Below are 12,037 nucleotides of genomic sequence, written 5' to 3' on the forward strand. Positions count from 1 at the left end.
TCATGACCTGAACCAAAGGCAGATGCTTAACCAACTGAGCCACCCAGGCACCCCAGGAACTGAGCCACCCAGGTGCCCCTAGAAAGGCTAGAGTGCCAAAGATTAGGATACTAGTTGCTGGAGGGTGGTACAGGACAGGAATACTAATTCATACTGCAGATATAAATACGGATGCTTTGGAAGAGAGTTTAGCAGTTTTTTCAAAGTCTAAATAAATCTCACCTGAGGGTCCAACAGTCACACTACTAGTATCTAGACAACTGCTTTGAAAAACCTTTTCCCCACAGTTTTTGTAAAATTTTACAATCACTCCTGGGAAAGAGTTTAGCAGTTTTCTCAAAAAAATATTTTGCATACAATTATCACATAATTCAGCAGTAGTACTCCTGGAAATTTATTCCAAAAAAAAAATGAAAATTAAAAAAAAAGCAATTACACAGTCATTACACATATGAAGGCATCTGTGCAGAGATGATAAAGATTTTTCAAATGTCTTCAATTTTGATTTTTAAAAGTTTTGAGAGAGTGTGCAGTGGGAGGGGCAGAGGGCAAGGGAGACTCTGAAGCAGACTCCCCACCCAGCCAGGGCCGAGCCCACGTGAGGCTCCACACCACAACCTCGAGATCCTGACCACAACCAAAATTAAGAGTTGACGTTTAACCTACTGAACCACCCAGGGGCCCATCAAATGTTCTTAAGTGCAAAATCCATGATATGAACCCTTGGGGGTAGGAGGACTGCTGGGACACCCAGTCTACCTAGAAGAGTGGAAGGCCCGGAGGGCCTGAGGAGGGGAACTAAGGACATGGGAGGGTGCCTGCATCCCCTTCCCACCCTCCATGGAGACAGGACTTCCCCCTGCACCCTTGGCCTTTAGGGTGCGGGGCTAAGTGCTGACTGGACCCCACGGACCTACAGTGATGACACGGGACCCCATTGTGGGCAGAACTCTGGCATCCCAGGGTTCCACCACTGCCTGGCGCTACTCTGTGTCTGCAGGCACTTGGAGGCACTCATGCTCCGCATCTGGCTCACAGGGCCCCAACTATCCCACTCTCACCAGTACCCCAGTGTGTAAAGTGTGGGTGCTCACAGAGCGACAGGTCACAGGTGAGTGGGAGCTGCTCCTTGCTCCCCTCAGGCCACTGTGGGGCCTGTGGGTGTGGGTGGGGGCGCTGGCATCCCGGGCTTGGGTGAGAACACACGACCCCATGTGATGCCCATGAAGCAGCTCCTGCAGCCCTTCCGCAGCTCCACAGGGTGAGGGCTGGCTCCCTGCTGCCCCAGGCCAGGGGAAGGAGGCTGTGATCAGAGCTCGGGCAGCTCATCTGGGACCACCACTCCCCTGTAAGCCCTGATCTGTGCAGGGGCGACCCAGCCATGACCTTTCCTGCCCATCTTAGGTGCATGGACCCCAACACGTGATGACCAATCTCCCCAACCTGTGGTCCCGGGTGGACAGTCAGGGCTCTCTGGGTCCTCCTGGCCCATGAGCAGGCTTGCTCTTCACGAACTGGAACATGGAGTCCCTCATGCTCCCCCAGAGTCCCCCTCAGGCTATTCACAAATCTTTGCATTCAGGATGAGTAGTTTGGTCACACTTTTGCTGGCATAAGTTTTTAATTTTGATGAAGTCCTATTCATTTTTCCCTTTGGTCATTCTGCTTGTGGAATCTAAGAGAAACCTTCCGTCTGCCCCAAGCCCACAGGAACACTTGCTGGTAGGCTCATATACCGCCATCTCAGCACCAGCCCTGGACTGGTAGACATCACCCCAAGAAGTTCCCCACAGCCACCTGGGCCCCTTTGTCCTCCTGATAAGGGGATGGGAGAGTTCTGTCCTCTCAGCATGATGGCATGTCCTGGGACAGTGGCTGGGAAGGTGGGCTATAGGTAGGTGAGCTACAGACAGTGAGTGCCCATGAGTGATCCTCCAGCCCAGCACACCCTCCTTGGGGCTATGGGGTTGTCTCCACCCTCCGGTCAGACAGATGGGTACCTGTCCACAGGGAGCACACAGAAGCATGTGTCCTCTGAAGGTTATCATGTGGTGTCATCCTTGGATATCTTTGGTTTGCAGCACCAGGCAAGAGGAACTGGAGACACTGCTGGCCTTGGAAAGGGCTGATATCATAGCCAAATACCATCAGCTGTGTCCCAGACAAGCACCATAGACGCTAGAGCACCCACTAGAGGTGGGGACCACCCCTGCAAGAGCAGGTGAAGCCCAATAGGGGATTAGAGCCAAGGATGATCCAGGTCAGCCCAGACAAGGAACACAGTCACCAGGAACAACTTTGATGCTGGAGACGGTTCTGGGCATCAGTAGCAAGTGAGGGTCCATCCTGGATCCTAGTCATCAGTACCTGATGAGCCCAGGTGTGGATCATAGTCCCTAGGTCCCAGTGAGGCCAAGGTGGTGAGTATATTCAGGTATGTAGCAGCGGGTATGCCCCAAATGATATCATAAGCAAGAGCAATTATATCCCGGGTAAGGGTCATAGGTGAGTCCAGCCAATGAGAACCAAGTGGGTGTTGTTGCCAGTATAAGCAGGTAAGCCCAGGTGGGGATCATAATCCTCGGGTGCCCAAGATGTCCAGATGTATTAGCCAGAAAGTAGAGGTGAGACCCAATCAGGGATGTGAATCTAAGCTGAGCAGGGAGGGCCCAAGAGAGATGAAAATCAGAGGAGCAGAGCATGAAGAAAGGGCTGGGGGCATCAGAGCCAGGTGAGGCCCAAAAAGGCTGGGGGCATCAGAGTCAGGTGAGGCTCAGGAGGGGATCAGAGCCAAGAATGGGCCAGGTCAGCTCAGACAAGGACCATAGTCACTAGGAACAAGTGAGGCCCTGGGGGACAGACCCGGGCATCAATAGAAGTGAGGGTCCATCTTGGCTCCTAATCGGTAGCCAATGAGCCCAGGTGGGGACCATGGTCACCAGGTGGTGAGGCTCAGGTGGGGACCATGGTCACCAGGTCAGGTCAGACCCAGGTCAGGATTATCTCTGGTAGAAGCAGGTAAGGCTGTCAGGCTGCTCCCATTGGGCAGACAGGCCCTTCCCCTCATGCCCGGCCAATCTCAGAGGGTCCTGATAACCCTCAGAAATCAGGGGGGAGGAGCCATTCTGCTCCCTCCTTTCCCCATGTCCCTGGCACTGATCGGTCCCCTCTGTTTCAGGCATATCAAGTATGGTCTCCACAGGACCCTTGGGATGATGCTGACCCATCATTGTGGAAGGTCACAGACAATCTGAGATTTCTGCATTGAGTTCCCTGGACACCCCTTCATCCATCTCATGAGGGGGTTTGCATTTGCAGGAGGAGGTTGATGCATCCCCCCGGATCAGGACCTCTTCCCCTTGAGCCCTCTGAGGGCCATGTCTGCGCTGGGCTGGAGCTGAGAGACCCAGGAGGAAAACCCTGGAAGTGGGTATGAAGGGAGCTGGGCCTGGGGGCCAGCCCCTAGGCACTCAGAGGAGGGGCCTCCACGCCTGCTTTGGGGAGGACCAGGTTCTGCCTCCTGAGTTGGGGTGGGGGTCACGGCGTGGGGGAGGAAGCCCCTGCCAGGATGGCCCCCCTGCCCACCTGTTGCAGGAGGAGACCCTGATCTTTGGGGGTCTGGGCACTTCTCAGGCTTTTTCATTCCAGAGTTCCCCAAACTGGTGTGGTTCTAGGCCCATCACGAGCACATTGTAGACAGAAGTCACCCCAAACTGAAGAAGCACATGGCGAGTAGATGCTCGAGGGGTGCCAGCACAACCCTTCAGACCTGCCTGTTTGGTATCAAGTTCCTCCTCCAGAGGACCCGGGGCACCCTCGAGGCTGGGCCGGGCCATGGGGAGTGTGTCCACCTGTGTGCAAATATCTTCTCCTATTCTGTAGGCTGTTTTTTAGTTTTGTTGATTGTTTCTTTGCTGTGCAGAAGATTTTATCTTGATTAAGTCCCAATAGTTCCTTTTTTACTTTTCTTTCCCTTGCCTTTGGTGATATGTCTTTCAAGAAGTTGCTGTGGCCGAGTTCAAAAAGGGTGTTGCCTGTGTTCTCCTCTAGGATTTGGAAAGATTCTTGCGTCACATTCAGATCTTTCAACCGTTTTGAGTTTACTGTTGGGTCTGGTGTAAGAGAATAGTCTACTTTCATTCTTCTGCATGTGGCTGCCCAATTTTCCCAATACCATTTACTGAAGAGACTGTCCTTTTTCCAGTGGAGAGTCTTTCCTGCTTTGTCAAAAATTAGTAGACCATAGAGTTAAGGGCCCATTTCTCGGTTCTCTGTTCTATTCTCTTAATCTATGTCTCTGTGCGAGTTCCACACTGTCTTGATGATCACAGCTTTGTAAGAAAGTTTGAAATCCGGCATTGTAATGTGCCGGGCATTGGTTTTCTTTCTCAATATTCTTCTGGCTATTTGGGAGCTTTTCTGATTCAATACAAAATTTAAGATTAATTGTTCCAACTCTGTGTAAAAGTTCATGGTATTTTGATAGGGATTGCTTTGAATGTGTAAATTGCCCTGGGTAGCCTAGCCATTTTCACTAGATTTTTTCTTTTTCATTTTTCACCAATTTTTTTCTTCCGATCCACCAACACAGTGTTCCACTTGGTTCTGGGTGTATTTTGGCCATGTGGTAGAAGGTCCTAACTTCCACCATTGTAAAATAAAATAAGATAAAGCAGGAGCAAGATGGCTGAAGACTAGGGCCCCAAGTCACCTGTCCCCACCCACTTACCTAGTTAACTTTCAAATCATCCTGAAAACCTATAAATCCAGTCTGAGATTTAAAGAGAGAACAGCTGGAATGCTATAGTGAGAGGAGTTTGCACTTATATCAAGGTATGAAGACGAAAAAAATAATAATAATAAAGCCTTCAAGGGGGAGGGGCTAAGGCGGAGCCACAAGTGCCCCCAGGACAGTAAAGCCCCGTCCTGGAGAAGCAGGAGCTGCACCAATCTTCGTGGACAGAAAGTCGCTCACAGGGAGTTGGAGCAGGATCCCAGGAGGGCGGGATTGCCCTCAGGCCCCGGGGGCACTAATAGAGGAACTGCGCCCCTGGGAGAGCACGCCATATACCGTGGCCAAGCTCCCTAAAGGTCTGCAGCGAGTGCCCCTCAGGGCCACGAGAGCAGCTCCAGTGGGGACTCGGGCGGGGGCTCCGTGCGGAGGGGGCTGCGCTGCCCAGGGAGCGCGATTCCAGCGGTGCAGGCCCCGGAGTCCAGGGTGCTTGGGGACACAGCCCAGGGCCTGGCGCTCCCCCGCCCCCCGGGGACAGACAGAGGCTGGGAGGACACAGGACAGCAAGGACGCTCCTGCCAAGGGGCGGCCCAAGCTGTGCAGATCAGCGCCCTGTGGACTAAGAGCTGCTGTATTCACTGTAGGATCTGACTTGAGAGCTGGACAACTGGCCGCTGCCACTGTTGTTGTTCCTCCTGGTGTCACCTTGTACCTGGGACTGAGCAGGGGCCTCACAGGATAAACAGCTCCCACTGAGCTGTGCACCTGGCAGGGGGCTGGGCAGCTCCATCAGGTGCACACACCTGAGAAGAGGCACAGCAGGCCCCTCCCCCAGAAGACCAGCTAGAAGGACAGGGGGAAAGCAAGTTATTGACCAAGCAGCACTGGAAAGTTCCAGGGGAAGTCGAGGGTTTTTCAGTACATAGAATCAGAGGATACACCACCTTGTTTTTTGTTTTCTGTTTGTTTCCCCTGTCCCCTCTCCCCCACCTTTTTTCCCTCTCTTTTTCTCCTTTTTCCAGTACAACTTGTTTTTGGCCACTCTGCACTGAGCAAAATGACTAGAATGAAAAACTGACCTCAAAGGAAGAATCAGAAATAGTCCTCTCTCCCACAGAGTTACAAAATTTGGATTACAATTCAAAGTCAGAAAGCCAATTCAGAAGCACAATCATAAAGCTACTGATGGCTCTAGGAAAAAGCATAAAGGATTCAAGAGACTTCATGACTGCAGAATTTAGATCTAATTAGGCAGAAATTAAAAATCAATTAAATGAGATGCAATCCAAATTGGAGGTCCTAACGATGAGGGTTAATGAGGTAGAAGGACAAGTGAGTGACATAGAAGGCAAGTTAATGGCAAGGAAGGAAACTGAGGAAAAAAAGAGAAAAGCAATTAAAAGATCATGAGGATAAGTTATGGGAAATAAATGACAATCTCAGAAGGAAAAATCTACATTTAATTGGGGTTCCCGAGGGCGCCTAAAGGGACAGAGGTCCAGAATGTGTATTTGAACAAATCATAGCTGAGGAACTTCCTTAACTTGGGAAGGGAAACAGGCATTCAGATACAGGAGACAGAGATTCCCCCCCCCCTAAAATCTATAGCATATATCTGTAAATCGAACTTCAATAAAAACAAAAAGGCACAATAAAAAGTAAAGCAAAAATAACAGTAAAAACAAAACCCCCCAAAAAAATAGATCCTTGGTGTGCTTGGCCTGCTTTTTAAAGAATCTAGATCCCAAAATAAGAAAGAAATTTAAAGTACAATGAAAATACTCAAAATAATTTAAATATAAAGTATATACATAACAATTAAGATTAAGCACTTTATAAAAAAAGAATTGCAGAAAATAAGTGAAAAATAATAAAGAAAGAACAAAGTATATAGGAAGCTAGATCCTACTTTCCCTGTAGAGCTGACGCTTTGCCGGCTGCTGTGATCAGTACTTTTGGTGGGAGCCAGTGGTCCATGCGGGCTTCTGGGGGAGGACACATTCCTCCGGTTGTCAGGTGCCCACTTGCCTTAGTGAAGATGCACCTGCAGCGCTCAGAGGCGGGGCTCCTTGTAAGCGCCTCTTGCCTCCACCAGGCGATGCTGCGCTGCTCCCTGAGGACTCTCAGTGCTCCCGGGCAGGATGAGTGTGGGGGCCCTGGGTTCCCTGCTCTGGAGCTGAACATCTCGCCCCCAGTCTACAGTGAGCCTTCACAGAAGAGTCATCAAGCCTTTTCTCCGCAGTTCGTGTCAGAACCCCGCGTTCACCCTCCCTGTGTGTGAGGGTTTTTTTAAATTTAATATCAGACCCAGGACTGAGTTTCAAAATTCCAAAATTTAGGGGCGCCCTGATGGATGTCTGTGCTCTCCCTGCCCTGGAGGGATCCTCCACTTCTGCAGTAGGTGTCGCAGAAAGGGACAGGGGGCAGCCAGGAGGAACGTGTGCTGAAGGGAGCCGCCTGGCCGGCGGGCGGATGGCGGTTCATGCGCATCTGGTCACGGCGGGCGGGAGCGCGCGTGTGTGTCGGTTCCAGGAGCCCCAGGGTTGTGGCTCAAGGGCACCTCTCTGCAGAGATGGAGGGAAGGCGTCTCCTGGAATGCCTAGGGGTGCCCCCGTGCAGGGTAGCGGGCAGCTCTCCGCCGTCCCTCTGTGCGGGGCTGCAGCGCAAGGAGCTGGGAGGGCGGGGCGCCCTCACCGAGGGACCCAGACTTTCCTGCAGGAGGCGTCCCAAATGCAGAGCCTTTCAGAGCAGGTGCGCCCCCCGAGGGAGCTCCAGAGTCCAAGTCCTGATTGGAGCTGATGGCGGCAAAGGCCCGTGGGCATCTTAGGTGCTCCTTGCAGGGCCTTTGCTCTTCCCACGGTGCGGGTGGTCGGTCGCCAGGCAGTGCCTGTGGAGGACTAGACAGGGCCGGGCGCAGCCCTCCAGCCTCCAGCCTCCAGACAAATGTCTGCCGGCACCGTGTACCTTGGTCCTTAGTTCTCAGGCTGGACTGGAACCATAGGATCATTTGGAGGGATTCCCATTTGGGTGGACGGTGGGGTGAGGTGGTTCTTACCGATTCAAGGTCCTGGGTCCCTGCCTCCAAGGCCACGACCCACAGCCGTCCTGCCAGCTCTAACCTGGACATTTTCTAATCCAGGCTCATTCCCAGCATGGTGGCTACGGTTTGCACAGATGCCAAGGCCCCTGGAAAGCTCATGGATGGGGATGGCCCAGGCCACCCATGGGTGGGACAGGCTCCAGGGCTGACCTGTGGCCTTGAGACCCAGGGTGGCTGTATCCGCAGCCATACCTCACCGACATGGGTGTAGACGTGCCATGGCCGAGGGTCCAGGGATCTCCCCTCAACACTCTGAGACAGCAGTCCTCCCACCTCAGCAAGAGGGCCATGCTTCCCCAGGGTTTCCCTAGACCAAGTTCAAGTGCCATCTGTCCCGAGGCCACCCTCGCCAGATACCATGGATTCTGACGCCGCAACCCATTCTTAGCAGGAGGGAGCCGGACCCACCTACTGTGTCTACAGAAGCTACTGGTGGAGGGAATCTAGCATTGGCTGTACCAACAGACAGGTCCACACAATCCCCCCGTGGGGGCCAGATGCACATAGAAAGTGACATCCCGAGTGCCTGGGCGGCCCCCTCGCTTGGGTGTCTGCCTGGGCTCAGGTGGTGATCCTAGGGTCCAGGCTGGAGGCTCAAGTGGGCTCCCTGTTCAGTGGGGCCTGCTTCTCTCCTGCCACTGCATGAGCTCTCTCGCTCTCTCCCTCCCTCTCTCTCTCTCTCTCTCCACACCTCCCCCCAAGAATAAATACAATCTTTCCCAAAAAAGGAAATGCAGATACAGATATTTATTTACATGCATGTGTGCACAGAGGTGACTACGGAGGTAGACGGGTTGGGATATAAGGGCCAACTCTCAGAACTCCGCTTCCTTGCAAACGCTGAAATATACGTGTTGGCTCCGGGGGGCCTCAGATGAGGATGTCAGCTCTCATCTCCAGGGTGTGTGGGACATGTCAGGGGCAGAGTAAACCCAAAGGGACCTACAATCCCCAATCCCCTTATTCTTCCAAGTATTTTGTCCCACGTTCCTCTCCCGAGGTTAAGGAACCAGACAGTAATTTGTTAAGGCCGTTCTCGTGACAGTGTGACCTCTGTGTGTGTCTACCTGTGAGCGAAAGTGAAGTAGAGGAGTCAGGAGACAGAGATAGACAGAGAGAGACAGAGGAGAGACAGAGAGAGATTTCGAGAAATAGGGAGAGACAAGGAGAGAGGGAGGAAGCGACCATGAGGGAGGAGTGCAGAGATTCACTGCCCGCCTAGGAGGATCAGGGTTAGGAATGAATTGGGCCTCAGCTGAGAGCATCGAGGTCAGATCGTGTGCGTGCAGTGTGTGTCCCTGTGCATCCCCATCCAGCCCTTGGAGGAGTGTTCCCACCAGCAGCACCTCCTCCCAGTGGTGAAGTTGGCTGAGTGCGGGGAGGGTGAGTGAGGCCTGTGCACATGTCTGCCAAGGTAGGAGCTACAGGTGGGCGTCGTGGTGTCTCCACACCCCATCCCAGGCACGGGCAATGGAAGCATTGTGAATATCCCATGACACACAGAAATGGCAGGACCAAAGCCCCGGGGGACAAATTAAGCCAAGAGATCACACAGGGGAGGCAGAGATATGTTTACTGTAGCCATGGGTCATCCCATGTAGCTTGCACAGCCAAGATGACGTTTCCTCAAGTGACCCTTGGCAGGGAAGAGAGGTGACCCGGCTAAGGGAAGATCTGCGACAGGCTGACAGCTAACGTCTGCTACTTCCTGAATAGCCAGGGACCCTTGAGGGTCCAGGGGCCTGCTGATGGGTCCCACAGAAGGAAAGCACACGCACACACGCGCACACGCGGCTGAGGTTGTGGAATGCACCCCAGTGTGATTGTCTCAAACTGACCACCCCGAGTGGCTGTGGCCCGCCCTTCTGGCTGCCATTTGCTGACCGTTGGCAGTGCTCTGGGTGAGATGCCAGGCTGAGGCCCCAGGGCATTCCAGCCGTAGCCTGGGACAGGAGGCCTCTAGTGGGAGACCGCAGGCTTTGCCCCTTGGGCCAGTAACCGCCCTGACAGCCTAGAGGCATCCGTGTTCCTGGATGCCATGATCCAGACCCTGAGTGCCCCACCTTTGTTTACGGGCTCCCTAGTTGAGACAGGACACTGTGTCCTGGGGGTGAGAAAAGCCACACGGAAGAGTCCTTCAGACCTGGTCTCCCACTTTGGTCGGGATGCCAGGTCCGGGGTTTCCCAGGCTCCAGAGGGAAGGGCAATGACAAGGAGGAGTTTCTGTGCATTCTGACCATGCCCCTGATGGTTCGGGTGTCTGGGACAATGTCCTTGGCCCAGGGACATGGCCTGGGAAGGCCTTGGGGCCTGGAGGAACATCAGAAAGGCCATGGAAGCCCACCCAAGGGGCCAAAAGGAGCCCTTCCTTTGTCTTGGCTACTGATGACTGCTCCTTCTGGCCTCCGGCTCCATCGGGCCCGGGCCATGCTGCAGGTTCCCCTCCTCTGGGTCACTCAAGGGCCACATGTTTCCTCGGAAGCCCGAATGAATGGGTTGGGCATCGTGAGGATGGGGCCTCATTGCTCCTAGGCCTGAGGCCACAAGAAGTCATGCACCATGTCCAGCACAGTGTGAAAATTGTCCTTGCTGAGGGGTGGTTCCAGGGGTCCTGGAGGCTCGTCCTCCTGCAGAGGCCTCATCCACAAGGGATGCGAGTATTCATCCACCTCATCGGCTGAGTAAAGCTCTCGTAGGAAACGAGATATCCGCACATAGCTGGTGGTGTGGGGGCAGCGGGGCACAGGGCCCTGCACGAGGGAGGGCTATTACCAACAAGCAGGGCTCTCCCCATGGGCGGGCTGCTGCACTGTCCCATCCTGGAAACCTCCTGTGTCCGTGACTTCCCGGGACCCCTGGACCCTCTTCGGCATGGCCTGGTCAGTACCTGAGGGACCTGCATGGCTCCAGTGTTGAGGGGGATCAGCGAGTGGAGGCTGCCGGTCATCTTGTGAGGGCAGGGGTGCCTTGCCGGGGTACTCATTCAGATGCTAGCCTCTCCCTCGGGAGTGGAGGCCAAGGTCAGTGTGACCTGGTGAGAGGCCCAGACAGAAATGAGCAGCCCTGAGCAGAAATGGCTCTCCAGGTCTCTGCCAGTGGCAGCACTTCCCCCTTGCTCATCTAAGGTGGGTGGGACCAGCCTGGCCCCCAGACTCAGGTTCCCAAAGCCCCCACAGGAAACTGGAGGGGCAACATCCACGGAGGGGAGAGGACGTGTCCCTGAAGCCTGTGTCTGCATGCTTCCCAGGGGATCGAAGGGAGCTGATTCTGAGACCTCTTGGGACCCTGGACAGGCGGCATTGGTCCAAAAGGACCGTTGCGGGAGAACTGGTTTTGGGGTTTGCCGCCAAGGCATTCATGGGGCCACTTGGGCTCTGCCCTGGGTGCCGAGGTCGTCCGTTCTGAAATCAAACCTGGGACAGAAAAGAGGGGTCATGGCCATCAGAAGGAGGACGGGAGGCCAAGTCTGCTTGCCCGTGCCCTGCCGTGTCCCACCTCACCCACCGCTCATGGACCCCATCCTGTGCTCTCTCCAGGGAAAAGGCAGTGAATGTTTGGGGCTGAATCTTGGGGAATGGCTGTCCCTGCCTTTCCACGGGCCCTTGAAAACCAGGTGCACGCCCTGGGCGACCTTGGCCACCTGGCCGGGAGAGGACTGGGCCTGAGTCGCTTTGCCTGGCAGATGCTTCTCCTGCTCTTCCTTCTCTGCCTTGCCCTCACCTTCCTTGCCAATTGCAGCCTGGGGATCAGCCGTGCCCTGAGTCTGGGACCGAGACTCAGCCGATGGTCTTCCCCACTTTATCCAGGATACCCCATGTCCTGAGGTCTGCTCCCGGCTGCCTTCAACACCTCTGTCCCTTTGTACTCTTGGTTGTGAATGTGTGGAAAACCACATCCTCTGCCTCGGAGGCTTGGCCTCACGGCTACAGTGTCAGACTGCAGGCACATCTCTGCTGGGCTGAGGGCAAGGCATGGGCAGCCAGTCGTCCACATCCAGAACAGCTACGTAGCATCTGCCCTCCCTCCCCACCTGGCTGGAGGAAAGAGGAGCTCAGGCCAGTATCTGGAGGATCCTCTCTGACCCTGGACGAGACTTGTCAGAGGACATCCGAAGCGTGCCACCTGAAGCAACCTCCGCAGGCTCTTGCACCAACCGAGAGTCTTTCGGAGAGTCTGCCTATACCTCCCTAAAAGCAAACTCTCAC

At 54.2% G+C, this 12,037-nt stretch overlaps 1 long non-coding RNA gene across 8 annotated transcripts; it reads left to right on the plus strand.

Annotated features, from left to right (window-relative positions):
• The first annotated feature begins 964 nt into the window (after positions 1 to 964).
• Positions 965 to 4,446, plus strand: LOC144281938 (uncharacterized). 8 transcript variants are annotated; one of them, XR_013350316.1, is made up of 5 exons: positions 965 to 1,111; positions 1,681 to 1,722; positions 2,082 to 2,731; positions 3,179 to 3,238; positions 3,319 to 4,446. It is a non-coding gene; the product is annotated as an uncharacterized LOC144281938 (long non-coding RNA). The 8 variants fall into 8 exon arrangements; XR_013350317.1 differs by having other exon boundaries at positions 2,082 to 2,624; XR_013350311.1 differs by having other exon boundaries at positions 2,082 to 3,238.
• Positions 4,447 to 12,037: the final 7,591 nt, after the last annotated feature.

Source organism: Canis aureus, chromosome 13 (genome assembly GCF_053574225.1).
Source record: "Canis aureus isolate CA01 chromosome 13, VMU_Caureus_v.1.0, whole genome shotgun sequence".
Lineage (NCBI taxonomy): Eukaryota > Metazoa > Chordata > Mammalia > Carnivora > Canidae > Canis > Canis aureus.